This window comes from Zonotrichia albicollis, chromosome 1 (assembly GCF_047830755.1).
Source record: "Zonotrichia albicollis isolate bZonAlb1 chromosome 1, bZonAlb1.hap1, whole genome shotgun sequence".
Taxonomy (NCBI): Eukaryota; Metazoa; Chordata; class Aves; order Passeriformes; family Passerellidae; genus Zonotrichia; species Zonotrichia albicollis.
This window is the reverse complement of record NC_133819.1, coordinates 36,358,702-36,385,862: the sequence shown is the minus strand read 5'-3', so window position 1 is coordinate 36,385,862 and position 27,161 is coordinate 36,358,702. Positions and strand designations below refer to the sequence as shown.

General features: G+C 36.5%; 1 protein-coding gene across 8 annotated transcripts in view; it reads left to right on the top strand.

The window, feature by feature from the left end:
* TBC1D5 (TBC1 domain family member 5) overlaps positions 1–27,161 on the top strand; it is a 315,747-nt gene that overhangs the window by 19,334 nt on the left and 269,252 nt on the right. For 7 of the 8 annotated variants that reach the window (XM_026798892.2, XM_074538136.1, XM_074538133.1 and 4 more), the window contains exon 2: positions 9,941–10,002. The gene's annotated coding sequence lies outside the window, so the exon portion shown is untranslated. Of the gene's footprint in view, positions 1–9,940; positions 10,003–25,759; positions 25,879–27,161 lie in introns of all 8 variants that reach the window. The other variant, XM_074538127.1, reaches the window with a different exon arrangement.

Genomic DNA, 27,161 nt, shown 5'->3' with positions numbered 1-27,161 from the left:
TATCTGAAGTGAGACAGAGATAAGAGAGTGCAAATGGCTGCTCTCAATCAGAGGAGGGATTGGCTTCTTGCCTTTATGTCAGTCCTCAAACCAAGTGCACTGTAATGCAAAGAGGGTACTACTTATTTTCATCATAAGGTTCTTTTTGATTGCAAACTGCCTTTATAGATTAAATAAGAGGTATGATCATTGCCAAACTGATCAAACTGGAGCCTAACAAAAGGTGCAGCTCATATAGTTAATTTTCTGTTCCACTGTTTGCTGTAACTATAGGAGAGTGTAACTGTGTTGAGTTGAACTAGCTTTAAAAGGCATTGGTACAAGTATGTTTTTTTAATCATCAGTTGCTACAGCTGTTGAAGGTTCTATAAAGAAAATAATGTGGGTCCTGAATTAGAGGTAGCACAATAAACTTTTAATTTGGTTGGAAACTTTAATGTTGTTGTTTTCAGGTCATATTGGAGCCTGAAATATCCAATCTATAGTGCCTAAAGATGAAAGAATTTCTTCCCTTGTAGAAATTAGATACACAGTTGCTGCTGGAAGCATTTTATCCACTTCCATTCTAACATGTGGAGTTCTTGTCTTCTATATTATAAGAACTTAAATTCTATATCTCATTCCATTGATGAAGTCCTAACCCTGGTTTAAATATTTTCAACAATTAGAAAGAGGTGAGTGCAGTATTGTTGCATCATGCAAAATACTAATTTGTCTCAATGAGAGATTTAGTTAAAGGAATGTAAATAGTGAATGTGTACAAAATATATCAACAATCCCTACATAAAACAACAAAAACTGATTTTTGAATATTGAGATTTAATTCAAATATGTAATTTAATACAGGCATAATGAGTCAGTAGTTAATGTTTCATAATAATGTTAATTCTGTCTCTTTTCAAGTACTTTATGTAGAATAGTATGCTACTATATTACCTATAGGATTCCCACTAATATCCATTATCTTGAAAATATTATGAAATTTTCAAAATTGTATGTTCCAATGTCCTTTAAGTTTAGATTGTCAAAAAAACCCCAAAAACCAAAAAACTAAAAAAAAAACCACCAAAAAAAAAAAAACCACCCAAAAATGAAAAGGCAAGGGATTTCAATTTTCCTGCTAAGCCCCAGTTGAGGCAGCCTCTCTTCTTGAGCAATATTACTGCTGATTTAAGTGTTGACATTTAAATTTCTGTTGGTTGAATCTTTCCTTGTCTTTACTGTTCTACAGTATGCTGACAAAATTATAGCATTTTTAACAATTAATCCATTTTCCAGGTAAAACTGGCATTCATCACCCTTCTAATTCATCTGAGTATTTTAGAAGATATAGCAATGTCTGACATTTGCTTTTGTGTTTTGAAGACCAGCTATTTCTACCCTTTTATATTTTAAAGTGAAGCCCTGATTTTTATTTCATTAATAGCCTCTTATACTATAAATCTAATCTGTTTTGGGATTTGAGTTAAAAAACTGCTCCTGATCTCATCTTAGTGGATAAACCAACTACTTTACAGAGTGTTTGCTAACGGAGGTAGCTGTTTTATTGATGAATGTGGAAAAAGCATATAGTCCAGTGCTTTGTTCCATTCCTCTAATTTATGACACTAGTAATAATAGATGATGAATGAGATATCCAGAACATTAATAAATTATCTGAAGATGTGTACTAAATCAAAGAGGAGGAGACTAAGAAATAATCTCATATAATGCCTCCAAGAAAAGTAAGCTAATTCCAGAGTCATTTATTCAGCAATATGCAAAAACCCTGAGAAATTTGTTGAAATTGAACTGCTATAGTTAGTATGAGATTAATATAACTCAGCATTTCAAATGTGCTATTATAGACATTTGGATCGCCAGTTTCAGGTGGCAAGAGATGGAAAACTTTCACACTAAAATCACTCTTAAATGTTTAAGTTAAAACGTTGAGTTTAAGCATGTTTAAAATAAAACCCAGCAATTTTGCCCTACAGTGATAATACTTCCATCTTCTTCCCTAAATTCATGTATCCTCTAACAGGATTGAAATTTGCAGCAGTTTTCTGCTGTGGTTTGCATTCGGTAACTTGATGATTCTGTGTAAAATAGTTACTTGTTCAAAGAGAAACTGTGCAGCCTTTCATTTCTCTTAGCACTGGAGTTTCTATGTTTTGTCCATTTGGGTGCCATGAGGCATGGTTCTCCTGGTGACACTGGGAGTCTCAAAAGGAGTCTTCATGTCAGAAGAGGCATTTGGCCTCTTAAGCAGTGTTCATGTGCCACTTTGTTATAGACAGGCAGCATCCAAGTAGTGGGCTGGTTTTATGCAAGCAAACTAGTGTAATTCTTATTAATCTATTTTTTAACATTATCAAGTCCTTTGTAATTCAGTCACCATGATAAAATATTTAGGGAGGGCAAGTATTGGTAGAAATGAAACATCTTGGAGGTGGTTTAACGTTTAACGTTTCTGTTTCATAAATTGACGCTTAGGGTTTTTATGAATGTGGTTTTTATCGCATCTAGATAACCTGTGTGTGTACTTAAATAAATTTGTCATCAAAATGATCAATATTTTCTTTTGTCCTTCCTCTGTTCCTACTTTTTGGTATTTTTCCTTCCATGCCTCCCACCTTTGCTGGACCCCAAATGGCTGTACCAAATCGATGCAGCTGATTAAGAATATATTTTTTCTTTATTGAGGTTATACAGTGAGTTGCAAAGTAGTTAAATATTTTTGGTATGATGTTAACAAAACATCCTAAAGACTATACTTTCTACATCAGGGACAGTGGAAGACCCTTATCCCTGATGATTTTTGATCATATCTGATCAAATATGTTCACCTGTGGATATGGGTAACTAAGCTTAGCTACTAGTTGTATTCAATGTACCCATTTTCATTAATATTTGTTCTGCATGAAATGGTGCCAGAGGACACATTACTGTGCAACAGGGGCAGTATAGTAAGTGGTTTTCTATATTTCATGGATTCAGCTTCACATTTGTGACTAAGATTATGTGTAGACTGTTGGATACTAAGCCACTGATGCTGAACTTCCAGATTTTTCTCACTCAGCTGTCCCTGTCAAAATCCCCTTAATAGTTTTAGTGATCTGGATGGTAGCTTGCAATCCCTGAACTCATGTTTGTCTTAGAACTGGACATTCTTTTGGTACACTATTTTCTCATTTCCCGGAATGTGTTTTATTGGTCTTATTTCTACACATAGCTTTAATTTAACATTTAACTGTGGAATTTATTGTAGTTGCAATTCTTCATATTAAAGTTGTCATCAGGAAGTATCACCAATTGCTTTCTATTCTTTGTTTCCTCTCAGTTTTTAGTAAATACAGTGAATATTGTTAATCATATGCTACTTTTAATCGTCAGTCTTCAAGATGAGCAATTAACATGCTGTTTAAAAATAGTGAGTAGTAAACAGTATTTTCTTTTGTTTGTACTTTATATCTAGGTTCAGGCATCTTGTGAAAATGCCTGATGTGTAACTTGAATGAATCACAGAATCAGAGAATATCCTGAGTTATGAGGGACCAACAGGGATCATCAGGTTCAACTCCTGGCCCTGCACAGTGCAGCCCCAAGAGTGTCATCATGTACTTGAGAGCGATGTCCAAATGCTTCTTGAGCTCTGTCAGGCTTAATGCTGTGACCCCTTCCCTGGGGAGCCTGTTCCAGTGCTCAGCCACCCTTTGGGTGAAGAACGTTTTTCAGATATCCAGACTAAACTTCCCCTGACACAGCTCCAGGCCATTCCCTCGGGTCCTGTCACTGGTCACCACAGAGAAGAGATCAGTGCCTGCTTCTCCACTTCCCCTTACAGGGAAGTTGTAACTGCAGGTCTTCGCTCAGTCTCCTCCAGGCTGAACAAACCAAGTGACCTCAGCTGCTCTTTGTGTGTCCTCCCCTCGAGACCCTGAATCCTGTGGCCCTCTGCACTCTCGAATAGCTTTATATCTTTCTTCCATTGGGGTGCCCAAAACTGCACACAGTATTCAAGATGAGGCCACCCCAGCACAGAGCAGAACAGCACCATCCCCTCCCTTGCCCAGCTGGCAATGCTGTGCCTGGATGCACCCCAGGACACAGTTGCCCCTTCTAGCTGCCAGGGCACTGCTGATTCATATTCCATTTGCCACTGCCCAGGACCCCCAGTCCTTTTCCACAGGGTTGCTGTCCAGCCTCTCATTCCCCAGTCTTTCCATACATCCAGGGCTGCTTGTCCCAGCTGCAGATTCCAAACTGCAATTCAGCTGGTGATTGCTGAGCTCTTTAATTTGCTGGGATGGTTCTGCAAGGCCTCTGTGCCATGGAAGAAGTCAACAGCTCCTCCCAATTTTGTGTTGTCAGCAAACTGAGTATACATTTGAGTCCTGCATCCAAATAATTTATGAAGACACTGAAGAGCATTGGCCTAAAATGGAGCCTTGAAGAACCCCTCTAGTGACTGTTTGGCAGCTTGGTGTAACCCCATTTACTGTGGTAAATGAATGTGCCATATTTATTAGTCAGATCAGGACTTCTTTGGCTCAGTCAGCCCATAAGTAATTGTTAAATTTTACTTCTTTTTCTTCATAGCTGACATTACCAGGTTGTAATTTTTAAGAGTCAAGTTCAAAGAGAAGTAGGGATAGAAAACATTTCTAGAAACTAGGAATTATATCTATTTTCTAAGTTAATTAGATATTTACATGTAAAATATATATTGGATTTTATTAGCATATTTGTCTTATATTTCCCACTATTTTCTTCTGGCTGATTATATTGGAGTTTCACATATAAGTATAGGATCTTTATTTCTCCTTTCCATTTATCTTAAGATCTGCCTCAGCTACAAAAGTTATAAACCTTACAGTGAACCACCTTAAGGTGGTTAACTCATAGCACTGAATTGTAGAAGAGAAATCTGGGTCTTTCTGCACTTGTATCTGTGGTGTTTAAATGGGGTTAGTGATTATAGTAGAATGCATTTCTTCCTTCTGCAGACCTGCAAACTTTCTCATTATGTTCAGAATTAAAACCAAGGTCTGTTGAAGGCCAAGAAGTTGTTTCCCTGTAAGGGAAAGATTGAAGAGAATTTATTTGCCTTATTGGTATTTGTCATGCTGGCAAACCTTAGTTTAAGGAAAACAGCTATTAAGTAAGCAACAAAATCCCATCATATATTCACTAACTTTCTCATTATGTTCAGTGTGAAATCAAGACTTTTTTAGAATCAGAGAAGTCCATTAAAGAGTGTTTTAGGGGTTAAGGTGCTTATTCATGGTTCTGCAATGTGACTTTGAGTTTCTTCTGTTCCTGGTCCATTGCAAGGACTTGAATAAACATGGTGTATCTACATGAGTGTGCTAGTGTCCCCTTTTGTTGTAGAGAATGTTTCAGAATCTTATAGTGCATAAATCCATTTGAAATTCATTGGAGCTACCAGACAAAAAGAGAATAGTAGCAGAACTTACAGTGTATAAAGCTCACCTGAATAAAAGCTGAATTGCCTCTGTAGCTCATTCAGTTATTAATAGAAAATTGAAAGATTCTGCATTTTGCAGAAATTAAAATATCTATATTGGTATTAAAATATGCTGAGAAAGGGATCCAGCAGCTCTTGCTTTATCAAAATTGGTGCATGATCAGTTAGTACAGCAGCAATTAAGGCCTAAATTGGGAGAGCCCTTATACAGAACCAGACATGATCTGATCTTTGAGAGTACGATGCAATATCCACTCTTTTTTATGAATTGACATAAAGAACAACAACTATTAATTGTGGAAGGTAATGACTGCACTTTGTATAATCTTAGAAGATAGTAAATTCTTCACTTGAAAATGTGTGCGATTTTAAATTTCCTCTTTTATGTTTCCAGAAATAGGGCATCCAAAATAAAATTTTAATTGCAAAGTTTATATTTTCAGCCATGTAAAAAAACAAAACAAAACAGTTCAGTTAATATATTTAGTGATGACAGCAGAGGAACCCTTTGGCCTTAAGCGTGTAACTTGAAAAATAAGGATCTTAAATGTAATGTTGTACTCTGTCATATATATGACATCTGGGGGCTTATTGAAATCTAGGAATGCATGACTAAGGTTCATTGAAAAAGAGAAATGAACTTTTAAGTGGCCAGTGTGAATATTAAATAACTGCAAACTACTTGTTTGCCCAGTACAATTAAGTACAAATTATCTTTCATTAGTTCTAATAAATTGAGAGTGCATTGTTTAGATAAATTTTAAACACAATAGAAGAGTGTCTGTAATTTGAAAATTAAATTTTGCTAACAAAATTAAAATTTCTTAGTTTGGATTGCTTCCAGGTTAACAAATTATTGAGAAGGTCCCATTGAATACTGCAGATCAATACAGTGAAGGGTTAATTGTGAAAACTGATATAAATTTTATTTTCTTATAAATCAAGAAGTTGGTAAAGTGTACACTTACCGTTGATCATTAGAATACAAAACTATCTGTTAAAATCAATTAACATGCATATCTGATGACTGATTGTATAAATATGAAAGTCAAATAATTGTAATCGTTAACCATGGCTTCAGGTCATATGAGTTGTCAGCTCAAAAAAAGTGGAGGAGAAAGAGGTTGATTTGCATATATTTAATGTGGCATGCTGTACATGTGGGAATTTGAGATAAACCTTTGCTGGTAATCTGCTTGTTTTTATCTAAAAATCGACTAGGAAATGTGGGTCATAACAGTCAAATGAGCTATGTCTTGTATTGATAGGAGTTAATTCAGTAGTTTGGGATTTAACATTTTGCTGTTTCAATATTTTAGAATTGATTTTTACCTTAGAGACAATTGGAAGAAGCTGGTTAAAAAGTTATTCAGAAATACTCGAAGTTTTTGCCAAGAACATACTCTAAATTATCCTATAACATTGTAGGACTGAGTTACTTTTACAGTTTTTAGTCAGACTTATCAATATGTAAAAATCACACTCTTTTACTTTTTATTATTTAAAAAATAAATACATTTAAAATTTTTATGAAGTACTGTACTGCGTCACAAAAGTATCTTTCTATGTGAAGTGAGCCAGACAGATAATCTTTACTTTAATTGATCAATTGTTATAAATAGAAGGAGGAAATTGTGGCACAAGAATACAAGAATGAACCTTCTAGTATTGAAATATTTATACATTATTTAAGTTCTTATATGAAAACTTGTATGTAAACTTATAAGTTGTTATAAACAATTGCAGGTTTCTTTTATTTTTTGTTGTTGATAATGCTAAATATTTTGTGTAACTTTATAACAATTCCAGGAATCCTTGAAAAGTGGGTCAGAATATAATGGCCAGTACCTTACATTGGTATAATCTAGTTAATCAGGTCTGTCCTGCCTTTTTCTTTCTCCCTGTGTTTACTCCTGAGTATTAAAAAAAAAAAAAAAAAAAAAAAAATCCTAAATTTTGATGTTGCATGGCAATCTCTTTCTAAAATTTCCCTGTTTCCTATATTTCCTAGTTTCCTATATTCCTATATCTCCTATATTCAAAGGAAGCAAGCAGCAGTATGTGGTTTCTTTTGGTCTGATTTGTGCCTTCAAACTAAGAAACCTTCTAATAATGTCAATATCAAAAGGAGGAAAATGAAACAGCTTTGTTGCTCAGTCCTTTTACTATGCGCATGATTTATAATTTTGCCATTGTAAATATTTGAAATTTGTTTTTATGTGTGGGGTACAATCCAGTTCCTTGAATTACCACCCAAATTAAACTTGAGTGCCAGGAAGGGAGCCTCTGTGTAGTGGCACAGCTTCCCAAATTGGGCAGAGTAGAGAATGCACGTGATTACTTGATTTTTGCTGTTCTTCTCAGTGAAGTAGACCTGAACATCAGTGCCTTCTGCTTTAGTTTTCTGTTGACACATCTTCCTCATGATCTGCATGATGTAAGGCACTATATGATGTTTGAGGGCTGGAGGGGAAGAGGACCAGCTGGGAGAAGAAAGGAAAGGAACCAGATTCAGTTTCTGTCTTTGTCTCTTGTGTAGGGTGGAATTTTCATGTGATTTCAAGTGGGGGAAGGGTGGCAGCATCCCAAGCCATTGGCTGGTGTGGGTCCCTCTTTTAATGATTTACATGTCTTATTTGAGCAGGTAATTATGGCCCTCCAGCTTAGACAGAAGTAGTTGTGTGAGGAGGTGAGTTCTGTAACCACAGATTAGAAACCCAAATTAAACATGAAAGTAATTAAAAAATGAGTAAATTTTAAAAGGAAAAAATTCGGGTTTAAAACATCAGTAACTGTAATTACAGTTTTAGCTCTACTGTAACTCATTGGTGAAAAATCACTGCTACCAGAGGCTCCAAAGCTGCAAATGAATGCTCTGTGACTAAATGGTTCTTCCTATAGAAGGTCTGATTCCAGAACCTCCAGAGCCATTGTAAGTCCCAGTAATCCTCAGAATGTTTTAATGTGTGACAGTGTAGGCTGCTTTTACAATAACCCATTGCTTTTAAAAAGAAACATTTGGGATATATATGATTTTTTGCGGGGCTGGATGGGATTCAGAGATGTGGTGTGGGAATTAATTGTCATTTTCAAAGAGAAATCTGTACACTAAATGAGAATACTTTAATAAAAAAACCTAGTCTCATTTGTCCCACTTCAGAAACACGTACTGTGAGGAGAAAGTGCTTCAGGTTCCTTAAAATATAGAAGTTTTTGTACTGTTGTGTCTTGAGGCTTGCAGTGTTATTAGCTCAAAGGGGAGGTATGCTTTTTCATGATGACTATATTTAGCCAGGAGGAATAGTCCTTTTTAAAGCAAATTGAAATGAGTGTATGAGAGCGTGAAATTATCAGCAGCAGTGGTGCACATTTACATTACTTCTACATACTCTTTTGAATGACCACACAACAGAACAAGTACTTCATTTCCACTGTGTTGATTTTTCTTGACAAAACATGGCAGTCTATCCAAAGGAGGGTGTTTAGCCAAGATAAATATAAAATTTATGATTAAGCAAAGTGTTTTCTTATTATAATCCCTAAAGAGAATTTGAGACTTGTTAAATATAATGTGCCCAGGTAGTTTTAAGAGTAAATTATCCTTTATGCTTTTAAATGCTGAAATACAGCAGCACCATCAGCAATTTGAGATACTGCTTTGAGAAACAACACTGCACACTGACTTCCTTTGAAATGAGGAGCAAAAAACCATGCATATATACAACATATAACTTCAGGTTTGATGTATTCCTTCATTTTTGTCGTCCATACAGAGATAAAGAATCCATGTCAGTAGCATGGTTTCTAAAACTGTCTTGCTCTTTCCTGTGTATAATGTGTGTTATTGAAGAAAGCGAATAAACCTTTTTGACGGAACAGATAAAAGTTGGTAGCATGATTACACTTGTGGCACATTTCTTCAACTGCTGTATTTACAGAACACCACTTTGAAGAAAGCTGTGGTGACTGTCAGTATTATTCATTAAAATAAATGGAGACTGAAAATTGATTGAGGAGAAGTGTGGATTTTGACCTTTGTGGTACCAATGTTGGCTTTGGAGAGCAGTATTCCAATTAAATTGTGAATGTACTTAAATAGTGGGTATTAAATGATCTCACTGTATTCTTTCAAGGACTATGAACTTCCAAAATCAAGGATAACATTAGATGTCAGCCAAGTATTTTGTCCTTCTCGTGGTTTGTCTTTACATCTGAATTAGTGCCAGTTTGCACAGATTGTGTGTCAGCTTAAATACAAGAAACAGGCCTCAGTCTGCTTGAACTCGTTCCACCAAAGACTTCTAAAAACTTTCGGTAGTCTGCAAACTGTAATGGTTGTTTCACATTAAGTTGCTTTGTAGAATTATAAAACAGCTTTTCTTGTGCTTTCAAATAAAATGTTGTCATCTGCTAATGAATGAGATACCATCTGTAATAATTAAGGTTATTCTACTTGTTTTTCCCCTGCAGCAAAACTTCTGAAGGTTTGCAGAAGACAATAAGAGAACCACCAAGAAGGCTATTGAAGTCTTGTAAGTACTGCACCCAGAAAAAAAAAGAAATATGTGAATTAAGAATGTTGTAAAGAGATTTTCATTTTTTTGGGGGGAAAAATGAGCTACATAAAGGGATTACATGTAAAATACAGAGCAGAATGTATTGTAGCAATCATGTTAATAATTTACAAGGGAAAAACTGCACTCTTGTAAAATCTAAAATTGTATCCTTGTGCAGTGTAATCAGGAATTCACCAATAGCAGTGAGAAATATTTCTCTATCCACCAAAGATTGATCTAGTTTATATACATTTGTTTATTTAAAACTATCAGAATTTAGAAAATCATTGTAGTTTTGTAGGTTTGTCATTTGTTTTAGTGACTTATTGTTTAGGTTATTTTGCAGAATTATTTATTTGCTGATTTATTTATGTATTTCATTATTTATTTATTTGATTATTTAGTAAATTATTTATCTGATGAATTATTAATACATCTTCATGACATGCTTTAAATTATTTATAACTTAATTTTGAGTTTATTGCTTTTCGACGCTGCATTGTTACTGACTAGTTTTGATTTTTTTTCCTTAGTTCTTGAAAATTAAAGTACTAGCTCTAAGGCAAAAGTATATTCTTTGCAGAATCCATAGATGGTTTTCAATGAAGTAATTTACCATGTAGATACTAATTTTGTTTAGTTTTATATTCCTTAATACCACTTTTCTACTTACTTAGCTTTTGCTTCTATGATTTCATAGGTGTGTCAAGATCAAATGAGTGACCTTTAAGGGGTAAAGATAAATGTCTACTTTAAACTGTGTAGAAATAGAGTAGTTTTATTTCCCCTTAATAAGTATTCTTTAATTATTCTTCAAGTTAACATATATTTTTGTCCCTGTAAAATGAATGTTTTTAAAATGAGGCTTTTGATGTTTGAACTAAATACATTTAACTTTTAATAAGAAAATAAAATATTCACATTAATAACCCATATGAAGAATTCTTTTTCAGTGGCGAGGTTTGAAATACATAGGGAGGAATGCTGGTATCTTTAGATGACACATGCAGAAAGAGATACATGTTAAGGAAAGGAAGGTGGATGGAGAGTAAGGGGTTTTTTTTTCTCCCAGGGTTTTTTGAATGCATAGAAATTTATAAGCTCTTCAAATTTAATATGCCTGTGTTATTGTACAGAAACTACTTCCAGGTTCTGTGATCATAAAGAATAATTTCTAGTGCACAACATAGTGGGAAACCTGTTTTTGTGTTCCTTTCCTCTGCCAATCAAAAAGGTCGGAAATATCACCTTTGTTCCATAGAGGCTTGAGTGACTGTATAAGGACAGTGTAAGGGGCCAATTTCAGGCTTTAGCTGTGGGCACCAGCTCAACAGAGTTTAAAACTGGTGCCTGGGATCAGAATTTGACTTGGAGTCAATTCTGAGTGATGGACTCTTCAGGGCCAGTGAGCCACCTTATTCCTGAAGTTGCCTATTTATTTGGCCTCGGTTCCCAGCAAGTACCTCAGGCAGTCCGAAAGCATCTTGCAGGACTGACAGCCCTGTTTCCGAGCTGAAATGAATAGGGCAAAGAAGCAGTTCCTCTGCAGAAGTGCTGTGTGCATAATGTGGCCTTTATTCCATGTTTAGTGCTTGAAATGAATTACTATATACTTTAAAGTTTTAACACAGCATGGAAAGGCTGCATTGTACATTTCAAGTTTCAATGCTATTGAAATACAGTAGAAATGGCCTCTGTAGACAGGTTTCACTATAGAACTTAAATTATGCATGTGTATATCCAAATTCCTTATTTTGAAATATTGAATGTATGAATATTTAATTTGTATCTTGCTTTAGTATCTTCATATGCTTGCCTTAAAGGAAGCTGTTTCCTTTGATTTATATACATGGATAAAAATGTGTGTACAGTATGTATCAATAGTTTTTCTCTCTGTGGTGTTAGATGAACAGCCTTAGATAATGATAGCTACTGATTTTTATTCTGCAGCTTGCTACCATTGTATAAAACGTAAATTTGCTGTATTTGTTCTATTAATCTTACTTGAATTTCAAATTCATTTGCTTTCCAGAAATATTTTCTTAATTACACGCGTTAAGAAAAGTCAAGTATGTTGCGGATCTTAATGATGCAGTATTTTTGGTCTGTGCACAGTAACAAAGCTCTGAATATTATTATTTGGGGCAGAGTTCCAATCTGAAATTTACATTTCTTCTTATTTGAATGTTTTCACTGAAGCTGAGAACTCCAAGGGAGTTCCTCAACATATCCTAGTTTATGTGACATGCTCTCTGAAATTTAGTACCCTCTTATTTCCTTTTGTAAATGAGGTCTTATTGTTGAATAAGACCTATTATAAGCAGCTACAAAGGTAAGTGCTGTCAGTGCATTCTGCCACCAGTTTCTTGAAGTATGAAACACTCCCTGAAAGACGTGCTACTACTGTTATGGGATAATATAACGCAGCTTATGTGTTGGCACTGAGAGTAGCTACTTCATAATGATGACAAGTGAAAGTACAGCCAAAGGTCACATTAAACAAGAGATTTCTTTCACACCTCATCCATTTTCTGGATGTGGTATGAAAATAGCTTTGTTCCTTATACTTAAGTATTTTTAACAAGGAAGTTATCTTGAAGTAATTTTTTATGCCGTGTATATTACTTTGTTCGTGTTTTAAGAGATAGACGATGGAATTCTAGCATGCTAAATTGATGCTACAAAAATGTTTGAAATTAGCTTAAATTTTAGTGTAGTTAGACAACACAAGCAGTATTTCATTTCACTACATTTTTTAGTTTGCAGATTTGCTTAAAAACATAGCTTTAAGTTCTAGAAAAGGAGCTATTGATGCATGTTGTGGTTTAACCCAGCTGGCAACCAAATACTTTGTAGCCCCTCACTCAATGCCCCTCTCTGCCATGATGGGATGAGGAATAGAATTGGAAAATAATAAAACCCCATGAGATATTGAAATAAAAAGTGAAAGAAAGTAAAATATAATAATAATAGTAATGAGAAGAGAGGAAACAGAGAGGAGGAATAAAAGCCAAGAAAAACAATAAAAATAAAATTAATTGCTCACCACCTGCTGACTGTCCCCCAGCTTGTGTCTGTCCTTGAGCAGTGATTGACTTCTTCTGGTCAACTCCCCCCAGTTTATATACTGGCCATGATGTTCTGTGGTATGGAATATCCCTTTGGCCAGTTTGGATCAGCTGTTCTGACTGTGCTGCCTTCCAGCTTCTTGTGCACCTCCACACTGGCAGAGCATGAGACACTGAAAAGTCCTTTGACTTAGACTAAGCACTGCTTAACAACAACAAAAACATCAGTGTGTTACCAACTTTATTCTCATCCTAAATCCAACACAGCTCTGTGCCATCTCCTGAGGAAGAAAATGAACTCTATTGCAACCAAAACCAGGGCACTGTGCAGAGTGGTATTTATAGTGATGTTGCATGACCATGGGTTTATTCTTTTTTGTATCTTTTAAAAAGAAAAATACTTTTTTTTTTCTGAAGTGAAAAAAAAAAGTCTTGGAGTCTGTTCAGAAATAGGAAAAGAGTCAACCTGGCTGTGTTGACAGTTTCATAGCTCTGCTTTGATGAGATTTACCAGTATTGTTAAAGGATAATTCCTGCTGAAATGGTGAACCAGGGTGCTAAAATAAGGCAACATTTTAGAAAAATGATTAGTAAGTATTAGATAATGAACATGAAGCTGACTTGTTTCATAGAGAGTGTTGAAGAGTTAGGAGATACTGGTTGGGAAGCCTAAATCTGGTATATTATTGGTAGGTATATTTCTGTTCTAATCTAACTCCATAAAAATTGCAAAAGCCATATTAAGCTCTTCTTCAATTTGTTTCATACAGATAAAAGAATTTGCATCTCATGACTCACATATTTCCTGTTGTATCTTTAATACAGCCATTTTTAGTATTTTTCTTGCCTCTATCCTCTATTGGTATGCTTAGAGAGTCTGTGTGTAGGAGCTTGTTATTTCACCCGTGAGGCAAGGAGGAGTTCAAATCAATAGCAGTGTGTTGTTGACACTAAATGATGTTTCTTCTTGCCACAATAAGACTTGATTTTGTCATCCTAATGATGCTAGCTTGCTTCACAGAATAGGGATCAGCACTCTCTCAAATCAAACTTTACAAGTTTAAAAAGAAGGAAATACTAGAAAAATAATCCAGTATTTGTGACCAAACATATGCGTTGGCTTTGTAAAATGAATATTCAAGTTCTGTTTCATTTTATGGGGGAGCTGCTTTGCAAGGCATTTTGGAAGTCTGTTTTAAGGGATGTAAGATTGATCAGAGCTGACATTGATGAAAGTCTCATATTTTAAAAAGATGTTGCAGACATTATTTAAAATATAAGTTCGCATGAAATGTAGGTCTTAGACCTTGGCTAAAGAAACCTAACAAAACAAGAAGCTTCAAGCTAGTAGAAATTCTGTGTTTCACAGAAAAATCTTTGCAGCATTGCTTAGAAAGAGAATGTCTGCAAGAGGGAGTAAGTACAATCAGCAAGACATTACCAGGCCTAGTCCATGATTGCAGTCTACAGCATGGTCCAAAAGGAAAAAGCAGTTGTTCCTGACTCAAACTAAGGATCACACAGGGAGGCTGCAGCTATAGGAGGATGAGAATTTGAGAGAAATGGTGTAACCATGGTAAGCAATATTATGATGGTAGGAATTTCCTGGCTTAATATTGGTAGAAACAGTGGGTTATTAAGAGCACAGGGTCTTTTGTGTTGGACATCTGAAAGCAATTACAGAGTTGAATCATTCTATTATATTATCAAAATATCTACCTACTTACAACAATATTTGTGCATTTATTTACATAGTTTTTGTGGTAGGAAAGATGTTACCTTTTTATCTGAAAGAACTTTAAAAGGTATGTCTGCATGATTAAACATTCACATTGTAAATTGTTCTGTTTGCACTGTTATCATTGTTTTGTATTTTTATGCAAAACATGGCTTCTCAGATGTTCACAGTGTAAACTGCAATCTAATATTTTTTGATTTTACAATATCTCCCCTTCCCACTTCTTCTATAGGATATTCATAAATTCACCTTACGTAAACTGTCCATATATTGTGGTGTATTTCTGGAAGAGGAAATACCTCCTATTTTGCAGGCAGTGAAATAAATCCTCATGAGAATTACAGTAACTAGTTATATTTCAGTAATGGTAGTGAATATTATGTAAGCTTTAAGCAATATTTAGTGGGGAGTTTTTTATTTATGTTAACTGTGGGGAGTGGGTAGCATCTAAAAGATGACTAGCAACTTGAGAAACATAGCTTGTTGAGTTTATCAGCCTCAAATCCCAAATGTTTTTGCTGATTCTGTTTCATACTGAAATACGTTTTAATGATTTTGCTGATGTCTAGATAAGGATCACTTTGCAAGTTTGTCTATACTGACAAGACACATCTACCTTGAATGCGACTTACTAGCAGCATGGCAGTAGTCAGAGTATTGTAATCTTGTTCATTCTGTCTCCAGTGCTGAGAGAAGCTAAAAATCAGTTTTTCTAGTCTAGCTACCACTTATTTGCATGAAGTTAGTATTCTTGTAAGAATACCACCAGCATACCTTGTCCTGCCATGTGCAGGTATAGTATCTTACCATATACATTAAGATGCCTATCAGAAAGAGCCTCTTACATCTTACTGGCGATACAGTGAAGAGTCAAGAAGTTCAATGAAGAAAGTTATCCCTGTGTGGTGACTCTACTGAAGTAGGTTTTTCCTTTCAGCTGAAATTCTGATCTTGTAAACATTCAAGTGTAACTTAAGACAAGCTGATAGTAGCACTGAAGATGATGAATATTTTCTCTACAGCATTATATTTAGTAAACATAAATTTTAGGCTATTTCTTTATTCCAGGCACTTGGATTTGACATATGGGTATAGCTGGATTTAACATTCCTTACTCTGTTGTGAGAATAAGCAAACATTAAAAACATCCCTTACAGTAGTTACAAAAGCAGCAAAAATATTAAGTGTGAAGAGCTTTATTATTCTTTCTTTCTTGATTGTTATTTATATGGAGTCTCATGTTTCTGTATGTCAGAGTATGTGTGTAGTTAGTACCATGTTTCAGTTGATCAGAATTTTAAAAGATCTGAGGCATCTGGGACAGTCCCATATTTATCTCAATTCCAACATTTCATACAAAAGGTTTTAGATTATTACTACAAAACTTAACTTTCGGTTAGTAAGCTTCAGCATGAAATTCATATGACTTAAACTTTTCCATTCACTTTTTTTACTTTTTTCTGGTTTTATACATTTCATTTTCTATACAGTTTGTTTTTGTTTCTCTGTTAGGAAACTCCTTGTCCTGGTGTATCTAAGATATATTTTTTTAGTTGATTCAAAAGATAATTTTCTTAACATTTTCTGTCTCAGTTTCTGAACAGTTTTGTTTACTTTGTTATGCCTACTTGTTCTTAATAAATACCTGTACTAGCTGGAAATGAAAAGCTTGGAATTAGGAAGTTTATTTTGGTAACAACCTCAAAAAAAATTAAATATTTTGTTTCTCTTTAATCACCTAAAAAAGTGCTATTCTTAAAATTTTCTTAGAGAGAGCCTTTATTGTATGCACGTGCATGCTATACATTCTTGGAACAATTAGTAAAACTACAGGCACATCTGAAGGCGTATTCTGCATTTTTAGTGAAACATATTTTGAATAACTAGCTGATCTATGGAGTAGAGTTGTCCATTGATTCTAAAGATATTTTTTTCTGTGCTCAGACAAATCAAGATGGTAATCATTTATAATTTCTTGCCTTCATGAAAAGGAGTGATGAATAATATGTTTGGAAGGAATGCATGAGTCATGAAATGATGAGCTGGGCAATCATGGAAAAATTCACTTTAAAAATTTCCTTTTGCTTACCAGTATCTGTAATGTGAGTTCAGTTTTCTGTAGCATAATCCAGAAATTACAATGGTAGAGGTTTTAATAAAAACCTTGGGTGGATGAACAACTCCCCTAAGTTGAACTGAACATTGCTTGGTGGGTTATGAAAAGGAATTTTTAACTCTCAACTAAAAGTGGTTGTGGATACAGTGATCAGAGGACACTCCCTATTCTTACCCCTGTTTGGATGTGAAAATAAAATGTCTTAAAATATACTACAGTTAATATGGAATGAAGTCTTCAAAGTATCTGCACTATTATGAAACAGCTTTTAAGAGAGCTGTTAAAATATTGATAACTTGGTAGAGCACTTCAAAAATTCTTTCTTATATTTCAGAGGAAAATCTGTGTAGCCAGTGCACATTTGAACCTTTTTGTGAGATATACACAGAAGAGAAGTTTTGTTACTAAATAGATGGTTCAATTTGTCATAGCTCCACCGGCCAAAAAAAAAACTCCATCTTGTTTTCAGTTTTTCTCCTATAGTAAAATCATCAAGGAGGTATTGAATAATTGCACAGCAGAATCAAGCACCAAATCTGAGTCCCGGGCAAGACTCACATAACCAGCTGTTGTTCTCCCTGCAGTGACCTGGGCTAGGCAGCCTAGCATCTGCCTCTGTTTTCTTTTCAGTGACCCAAGCCAGATTTCTTCAAAGTCTATTGCTGATATTTTCCCTACAGTCATTCATGCTAATTTCTTTTACAGGCTACAGCTGGTTTTGAAAGATCTTTCCCATTTTTTTTTCTGACTTCTTTCTGTAAATTTAAAGCGGTGATTTTTTTAAATTACCAGGTAATCTCGACCACAGGACTGTTCTGGTTGTCTTGCTTTAAGGTATGTGTCAGCACTGTACAAAAAGGGTAAATTAGATTTCCTTTCCAAAGCAAGGTTCAGTCTGGTCCTTATGGAAGAAGAATCCTGATCTTGAACTGAGTTCATTACAGTCATTTAACTTGAGAGAATCAGTGTGTTGGTGGTGGCTTGGGATGGAGCAGAGCTCAGAAAAATCCAAAGCAGAAAGGTAGATATTTTGCTCTGTGAACCAACAGTATGAAAAGATTGTGTGGCAAAATGCTCTAAATGAGAAGAAATGGCTATTAATGATATAAAACTGTTAATTATGGGATTAAGCTGACCTCAGGAAGGCAATATTGCTAAATAGCTAAATGCAAACCAATAAAGTGTAAGTTTGCAATTTTGGTGGAGATGTGGCTCAGCTTTCTCAGTTGCTGCTAATGGACATTACGGAAAACATTTTAAAAGGACTAATTTTTTTAAAAGTAAAAGAACTCAAAAAAAGATTGTGGTTCTCTTGTTTCTTTTTTTTTTTTTTTCCTGTAAAGCATTCAAATCTTAAAGTAGGAACAAGAGGTTTCTGGCTCTTTGCACATTTATTTCAGGAGAGATCATGCACCTTGCTTTCAGTTTGCAAAATCAAAATTACTTTGACAACTTCAGTTTATGTGGACAAGTGAATAAAAAGTGAAGTAAAAGTGAAGTTTATGTGGGCAACTGAAGTAAAAAAAAAAATACTCTGGCTACTACTGAGTGACTAAATTTTTCTTTCACTGAAAATGCAAGTGATATGGATAACACAAACATTTTAGCCTTTCTAGATCAATATTAAGTGCTTTTTCAGCTATCTTTGTTCTGGGACAGATTGGTTATTGTCTGAATAAATGCTACTCTGCGGTCTAAACTGAAGCATAATAATGATGACTCTTTGGGAGAGTCACTTCAGGTACTGAAGAAAGTAGCCTTGCAAAGCTCCTTCCCTAGCCTTGTGTTTTCACCACTTTTATACAGTCTGCTGCTTGCACATACAGGCATTCTTTTGCTATGTTGGTTTTAAACTTTATTAATTTTCTGATCTTACTACATTAGTGCTAGTTCAAGGAAGGAGTGAAAAAAAGACAGTTGAAGGGGGTAGGAGACAGTCATGAAGCAAAACTCAGACCTAGTTCTTAGGAATGGTGAGAACAATACTGCTGCCAGATTGATGAAATGTACTGGTATTAATTGCTTACTGTCTCCTTAAATTTCTCTTTTGTATTTTACAACAGCAGGAGTAAAAATTATGTGTTTTACTACTTTTGACTCTAATTTACTCATTTCTGCTGTTCTTGGTCTTCTTCAGAAAGTACAACATTGTTCTAAAAACTTCTTGACACCAGAAAAAAAAATGCAGGAAAAATGCCTGTACTGTTGGAAAAAAATTAGTTGTTTGGCTCAATATGATAGGATTTTTCTTAAGTAAGTTCCCTGTGATGCATTCTTTCTTCAGTGTTCCAAAGCTGTCTTAAGGTAAAAATGTATGTGTAATTTTATAAGGCTTAATTGACATCCTCTGTACAGGAATTCAAATTTTATCTTGCAATTTTTCTCATATGCACCTCTATTAGTTCTTCCATCTTGTAAGTCTTTGGTTTTCAACATTTACCTGAATTTTTCCCTTCAAAACCTTTCTTTCTAGTTCTTTTGCTGTTCTGGTACAGACAAGAATGAATGTTCAAACCCCTGTTTTCAAATCTCATGCTCTGGTTAGATTCAAGATATGTGTCAGTCCGTGTGAATATGAATATTTTGATGTCAAAGAAATATTTTAATGCAATTATTTCATTAAGATCCTGCTATCAACTACAGTGTTTTGTTCACATGATGCTTTCAGAGCCTTAAAAAAACAACAGAAAAATAATGTGCTTGACAATATTTGAAAATGTGTATATATATTTTTATTGCCAGTGTTGTATACAAATAACTTGAGCAAAACCTTTTATGCTTTCCCGTAAATCAAATTACAGATTGACATAATATTTAAGGTTAGAAGACTCCATTAGAGATCATCAAGTGCAACCTCTTATCTCCATGCAGGCTCAGTTGGAGCAGGTGTTTAAGGAGGTTGTGTCATTGGGTTTTGAGTATCTGCAAAGGTGGAGCCTTCACAACTGTTCTGGACTACCTGTTCCAGTCTTTGATTATAAGTAAAAGAAGTTCTTAGTATTTTTAAATTAGTTTCCTTGTATTCATATCCATTAACTTTTGTCTGTTGACTGGTTGCCATTTAAATGAATTGGGCTCAGTTTTCTGCACTCCTTCCCATCAGAAATGTCTAGAAATAGATAAAAGCCCCAGATCATTCTCCTCTGTGGGCTGAACAGTCTCAGCTCTCTCAATATCTGCTTGTATTTAATATGCTTAAACCCTTCATCACCTTTCAGACCCTTTGCTGGGTGCACTGCAGTAAGTCCATGTCTTTCTTATACTGGGGAGCTCAAAACTGTATTGACAATTCCAGAAGGATATCACCAATGCTGTCTAAAGAGGAAGAATCACATCCCCTGACTTTCCGGTAAAACACCTTCTAATGATCTTTACCTCTTTGCTGTGAGTTCTCATGGTTGGCTCATGTTCAGCATGGTGTCCACTAGATTGCTTGGGCTCTTTTCTGCAAAGATCTGCAGATCCTTGGCTCTCAGGCTGTAGCGTGGCACATGGTGTAATTCTTTGTGCTGATTTATGTGAGGCTGACCAGCTTGTAAATCCATGGATCCTCCTTTGTGCTATTCTTCAATAGAAGAATTGAGTGGTGGCATTTTGTTTACTGATGTGCTTGGGACCCTGCTTTGATCTCTACACTCCTTCACGTATGACTTCAGACCAGTTTGTGTGTCTTTGCTTCAATCTCATGTATGATTTGTTCTTGTATTTGAGCTCTGTCAGCTGCTGCTTGTTCAGCCGTTTAGGTCTTCTACCACATTTGCTCATTTTCATCGTTTTTGGCATGTACTGTTCTTAGGGTTGAAGGAGGACATCCCTGACAATTAAGTTTTCCTGGACCCTTCTATCTATAGCCATCTGCCATGTGATTCATCCAAGCAGATCCCTGAACAGGTCATAGTCTCCTCTGCTGAAGTCTGGGCTTATGACCCAGCTTTTTTCTTTCTTACCTCCTCTCAGAGTGCAGAATTCCACCATCTTGTGCTAACTGCAGCTAAGGTCGTCTCCAGCTTCTATATCCTTAATCTGTTACTCTTTGTGTGTAAGTATGGGATCCAACAGAAGGTCTTCCCCTCAATAGCTCCTTGATAATTTGTGTCATGAACTTGTGGTCCACACACTTCAGAAAACCTCTGGATTGCTTGATCCATGCTATGTTGCTCCTTTAACCTGGCAAGGTTAAACTGCACAAGGAGAACAAGGTCCTGCAAATGTGAGGGGAGTTGTAGGGAGTGTTACCCGAGGAACCGTTCTACTGAGAGATTTGGTTGGTAAAGGTAAGAAAAAATAGTGCCTTTTCAAAAGGGAGAAAGGGAGAATATATGGAGTAAGTTTAAAAGAATAATTACTTGCTTAATTCATATTAGGAATTTATCTGATTAGATAGAAAGGATTTGGGATTTAATTTTTACTCAAATACTGTATATGAAGCAAAGGATTAGTGAATATTTTGCTAAATAGCTGAGAAAATTGCAACTAAATATTTTGCATTTCCTCATGCATTATTAACATTGCTTCTGTGAAAACATGATCATCCTCACTATTTCTTTTTGACAGCAAATTCCACAAAAAATTCTGCTAACAGATTATTAAATATTTGGAAGAAAGACTGGAGGAGGAAGGGGTCACATAGTAGAATTGTCATAAGCCCTGTGATGCCAGGTTTCATTTTCTGATATTCAGTCTTTTTCAGGCTTTTACCTTCAGTTACATTTTTAAAATATATTGTTGTTAGAACTATAACTGAATTTTAATGGTATATCTTTTTTCTTTCTGAAGTTTTAGAATTGAACAGTTAAAGCATCTTAGAGACCTCGTGTTTGAACGTATTTGAGCTTTGGAAGTTGCAATGTTCTAGTTTTCTTACATTGTTCTCAAGTAGATAGTGTGCCCATAATCTTAATAATCTAAGAACAGCAAACACACAGCTGAAGTGCATTCCATTCATTCAGATAAGAGGCGTTACTTGTTCCATATGGTTGTGTCTACCAACCTGTTAGCTAAAACGTGATTAGAAGTTGAGTTGCTTTCTCTCATGCTGCCTTTGTTATGCTGATTATGAGAGTATGTTGCTCCCTAAGTCTGGGCATTTTGTTACATAGAGAGTGATTTTTCACTGCAAAATTACTGTGGCTTTTATTTGTTGTATGAAGTAGCAAAATGAAGTGGTTTGTGTGATGCTTGTTTGTGCAGAATGCAGAAAAGATCATAGCATATGCTGGTTTTGATATATACTTATAGCTGCCTTATTTCATGGATGGGCTGGATATCCCCCAATATGTGGAAAACATGAACGAGGCCTGCTTCTACTACTAAATAATAATTCTTTACTCTAATCGCAGAATGAGCCAGGCTGGAAGGGACCACAGTGGGTTATCTGGTCCAATCTTGCTGCTCCAGCAGAGTCATCCTATGGCAAATGGCGCATCTAAACGATTCTTGAATATCTCCAGTGAGGGAGACTTCACAACCTCTGTGTTCCAGTGCCTGGTCACTCACACAGTAAAGTTCTTTCGCATGTTCAAGTGGAACTTCCTGTGCATCCGTTTCTGCCCATTGCCTCTCTGTCCTATTGCTCAGCACCACTGAGCAGAGCCTGGCTCCATCCTCTCGATAGCCCCTCTTCAGATACTTATAATAATGAGATCTGCTCTCGGTTATCTCTTCTTGAGGCTAAACAGGCCCAACTCTTTCATCCTTTCCTTATTAGAGAAATGCTTGAGTCCCTTAATGGTCTTTCCATCTTCTACTGGACCCGCCCCAGGAGCTCCATGTCTTTTTTTTTTTGGCTGAGAGGAGTCCAGAACTGGATGCAGCCCTCCAGGTGTGTCCTCACCAGGGCTGAGTAGAGGGGCATGATCACCTCCCTTGCTCTGCTAAAAGCTCTTTTTTTAATGAACATCAGATTCCCCTGGTCTTCTTGGGCAAACTGCTGGCTCATGGAAAGCTTGCTGTCTACCAGGACATCTGCAGCTTCTTCTGCAAAGCTGATTTCCAGGCCCACAGCCTGTGCTGTTGCATAGGGTTATTCCTTCCCCAGCTGCCAGAACCTACATTTGCCTTTCTTGAGTTTTAGAAGGTCCTTCCCTTCCCTTCTCTCCAGCCTGTTCATGTCCTTATGAAAGGTTGCACAGCCCTCTGGAGTATTGGCCACTCCTCCCAGCTTTGTGTCATCAGTGATCTTGCTGGGGAGGCATCTGCCCCTTCATCCAAGTCACTGATGAACAAGTTCAACAATACTGGGCCCAGAACAGAACTCTGATGAGCACCAGTGGTGACAGGACTCAAATGGAACTCTGTGCCCCCGATTACAAGCCTCAGGTTCAGCCAGTTCTCAATCCACCCCACTGTTGACTCATCCAGTCCACTCCTCCTGAGTTTGCCCATGTGGATATTGTGAGAATGTCAAAAGTCTTGCTGAGGTCAAAGTGGACAATACTCACTGCGCTCTCCTCATCCACCCAGGTATTTGTTTCACTACAGAAGGCAGTCAGGTTGATGGTTGAGCGTGATTTACCTTCATTGAATCCACACTGACTACTTCTGATCACTTCTTGTGATCCATGTGGATAGAGATGGCCTCCAGAATGAGGTGCTCCAACACTTTCCCACGGATTGAGGGGAGGCTGATTGGCCAGTAGTTCCCTGGGTCCTCCTCCTTGCCCTTTTTGAAGATCAGGGTGACATTTGCTTTCTTCCAGCCTTCAGGCACCCCTCCTGATAGTCATGGCCTTTCAGAAAGGACCGTGAGCAGCCTAGCTGTGGTGTTCTCTAGCTCTCTTAACACTCCTGGACGCATCCCTCCAGGGCCCATGGGCTTGTTATGTCACGTTTAGCTAGGTGTTCTCTAACCCAATTCTCTTTGACCAATGGAAAGCCTTCCTTTCAACATTCCTTTACCCTGGTCTCTTGGGTCTGAGATTTCTGAGGTCTGCCCTTGTCGGTGAAACCAAGGCTGGCCCCAACTTTCCCATCACCAACAAGGCATTCTCTGTTAGTATAAGGCTGAGCAGCCAGCACACCATTCTTTGTGGGATCCTCTGCTACCTGTCTCACACAGTTGTCACCAGTGCTTTTCCAGGAACCTCCTGGACTGTGAGTGCTATACTGTATTCTTCTCTAGCATTCCTCAGGTTGAAGCTGAAGACCCCCACAAGAATCAGGGCCTATACCTTTGAGGCTACCCTAGAAGGCTTCGTCCACTTCCTTGTCCTGATCAGGTGTCCTGTAGCAAACAGCCACAGCAGTGTCACCTGTGCTACTCTGCCCTTTTATCTTAACCCATAAGCTCTCAACTCACTCATCATCCATCCCAAGACAGAACTGAATGCATTCCATGTGTTGCCTCACATAGAGGGCAACTTCACCACAGGACCTTCCTGGTCTGTGTCTCCTAAACAGCGTGTAGTCCATCATGACAACATTCCAGTCAGGAGCTCTCCTGCCACATCACTGTAATCTCATTGAGACCAAAGCCCTTTGGTCTCAATTGCACACCTGTCTTATTTTTCCAGTTTGTTTCCCATACTGCTTGCATTGCTTTACAGCACTTTCTAAAAAATATTTGATCATGTCAATATCCTAGTGGGGGTGAAAACGGACACCCTCTCATCCTGTGTTGTGGTTATGGCTCTGGATTCTTGTACTCACTGATGGTATCTTCTCTTAAGCCTCCTTTTGCTACCTTGGTGGTTGCTATAGGTTTCCTTTCTCACACCTCATGTCTGTCAAGCCTGGCTATGTCCCTCTTCAAATCTAGTTTAAAGCTTTTTCAGTGAACCCTGCTGACTCCTTTGCTAAAGTCTGAGCTAATGTCATACTCCCCTATGTGAAGTCACTTCCTATCTAATCTCAATTTTTTTCATCTATTTCAGTCATTGAGAATGATCACTATGTGTGGGAAGAAAAACAGACTTTACAGGAAAATGGACCCGAATGTCTGAGCTGCAATAACGATTTTTTGGACTTGAAAATTAGATTTTTACACATTGCTGGTTTAACTGGGCTGACCAGCTGAGTGATCCGAATATTAAAACTAAAAATAAAACAAAAGTTGCCTCCTTCAAAAGAAGGGGAAGAAAGGGGCCATTTTTGCAATTTTTTTGTCAAGTATTTCTAAGTTGATGTCCTTGACTTTCTTTGATGAAACTCTTGGGAGTGAACTTTTTGGGTTTGGGTTGTGTGTTTGTTTTCTTTTTCCCAGAGTCTTCTGCAGGTTTCAGACCTTTCTTAAAATTAATTCAATGTCTCAGAGGTTAGGTCAACATCTAGGGATAGTTCAGAGACTGGATTTTAACCTTTACTTAGGTCAAAAAGGTACCAGGTACTTAATGGGTAAAAAACCCAGGGTTTTTTACAGACATTGTAGAGCTCTCCTTAGCATTTTCCTAAATTAAATTCTCTCTCATGTGTTTCAGTCTTGGAAATGCATTGTTTAGGGCTTCTATTCAGAAATGTACTCAACAGGATTCATAACTTTGGCTTACCTTTCATATCTTGTACGTTGCTGTGTTTTTTGTAATAGTGGACAGAAAATGGTTTATGATAGCTCAGGTTGACATGTAGCTCTGGAGAATCTTGGAGGTTGAGCCTATGCTTTCTGCCAAAATGGTAATGATGGATGCAGTGTTGATTTGTATACCTTCAGAAAGTGTTGCTGTGGGAATCAGGAGATGACAAGTTCAATCCTTAACTCACCACCACATACGCTCTGTGGCCCCTCTCCGTCTCACTTCCTTTTGATAATGTGGAAATGACAGATTTACTGAATGGCAAATACAGATAAAACTGAGTGTTTCTTTCTTCTTCCTCAAGGTTTTGTCAGAATGTACAAATAGCTGTGATGAAAAAAAAGTGAGGAAAGGAAGCTAGATTGATGGAGGTGAAAAATCACACCAAGAGTGACTGAGGAAATCTGTGAACCTATGCCTTAGGTGAGGATGTTTTGTCAAAACTGACATTTGCCAACATGATACTTCTTTTGGGATAAATACAAATATGAATTTACCCAGTACTTGCTTAGGACCATTTCTTTAAAGCAGGCGTTATTGGCTGTAGATAGACCCAGAACTGATAGGAGCATGAAGAAATGCAGTTAGTTTCTTATATGCTGAAAACTGTGTATGAGAATTTCTTGTACACTTTGTATTCTTCTAAAGACAGCAAAGATTTCAGTGAAATTTTCTAATTGTGTATATTAAGGCTGATTTATTCTCCTCCTTGGGCTTGATCCTTCTCAACCCCATTTTTTAATCTCAGACAATTTTGTATTTAACCTTTGAAGAAACACTACTTAAAACAATACTAAATCATTTTTGTGTGAGAGAGATCATTTTGAGAGTCTACGATCATATCAATAGCTATAATTGCATTTTAATCAGAAAAAGATCAAATATTGAATTCTTTTTCTTGCCAGAATTACTTCAGCCTCTGATTAGCCTATTATTTTCTGTGACCAGCTGTCACTTCCAGCACTTTTGCCTAAGAGTATAAACAGACTCCACAGATTTTTATGGTGGGGGCTTTTTTGGTTTGGGTTTGTTTGGTTTTTTATGAGAGAAATAAAACTTCATTGTGTACTTGTATTCAGGACTCTTTATTAATGGAATTGATGTCCAAATCCATTTTTCTCCTAGTCAAAAAGTCCTTGAACTTGTTCGAGAAAGATGCCATAACTAGTTGGCATCAAAAGTTAGACAAAATACAGCTTCCTGGATCTGTTCATTTATAGGACCTGTGTCTGTACTCTATAAGGAACAGGCAGCTTACTTTGTAATTTTTTTAAATTTGTTAACAGTAAATGCTTTCTTATAAATCTAGATAACTGACTGCAATGGCAAATGACTTTTGGCTTAATGATTTGATGCTGGGATCAAGTGTATTTTTGTCTTTGGTAGGCTTCCCAGAGTACGTTCCCTCTGTCTACTGAGACCTAAGGTTTTTGAAGGTGTTTTTGGCCCAGCTTGTGAGGAAAGCATAGAGACCAATATCTAGCCTGTGATTTAGTTCTCTAACTTAGGCTTCATTTACATTATTGCTTTTTTAAAGATATTTTGGATTGTTTTAGAACATCTCCTGTCACAGTGACGAAATTACTCAGCCATTATAACAGTGTCATTCTCTTGAAAATTTTGGGAGGTTGACTTCAGCTTGTGCGTGATTGGTTGCAGAGGATTTTGCATTTTAATTAAGAAAGGAAATACCCTACTACAGAGTA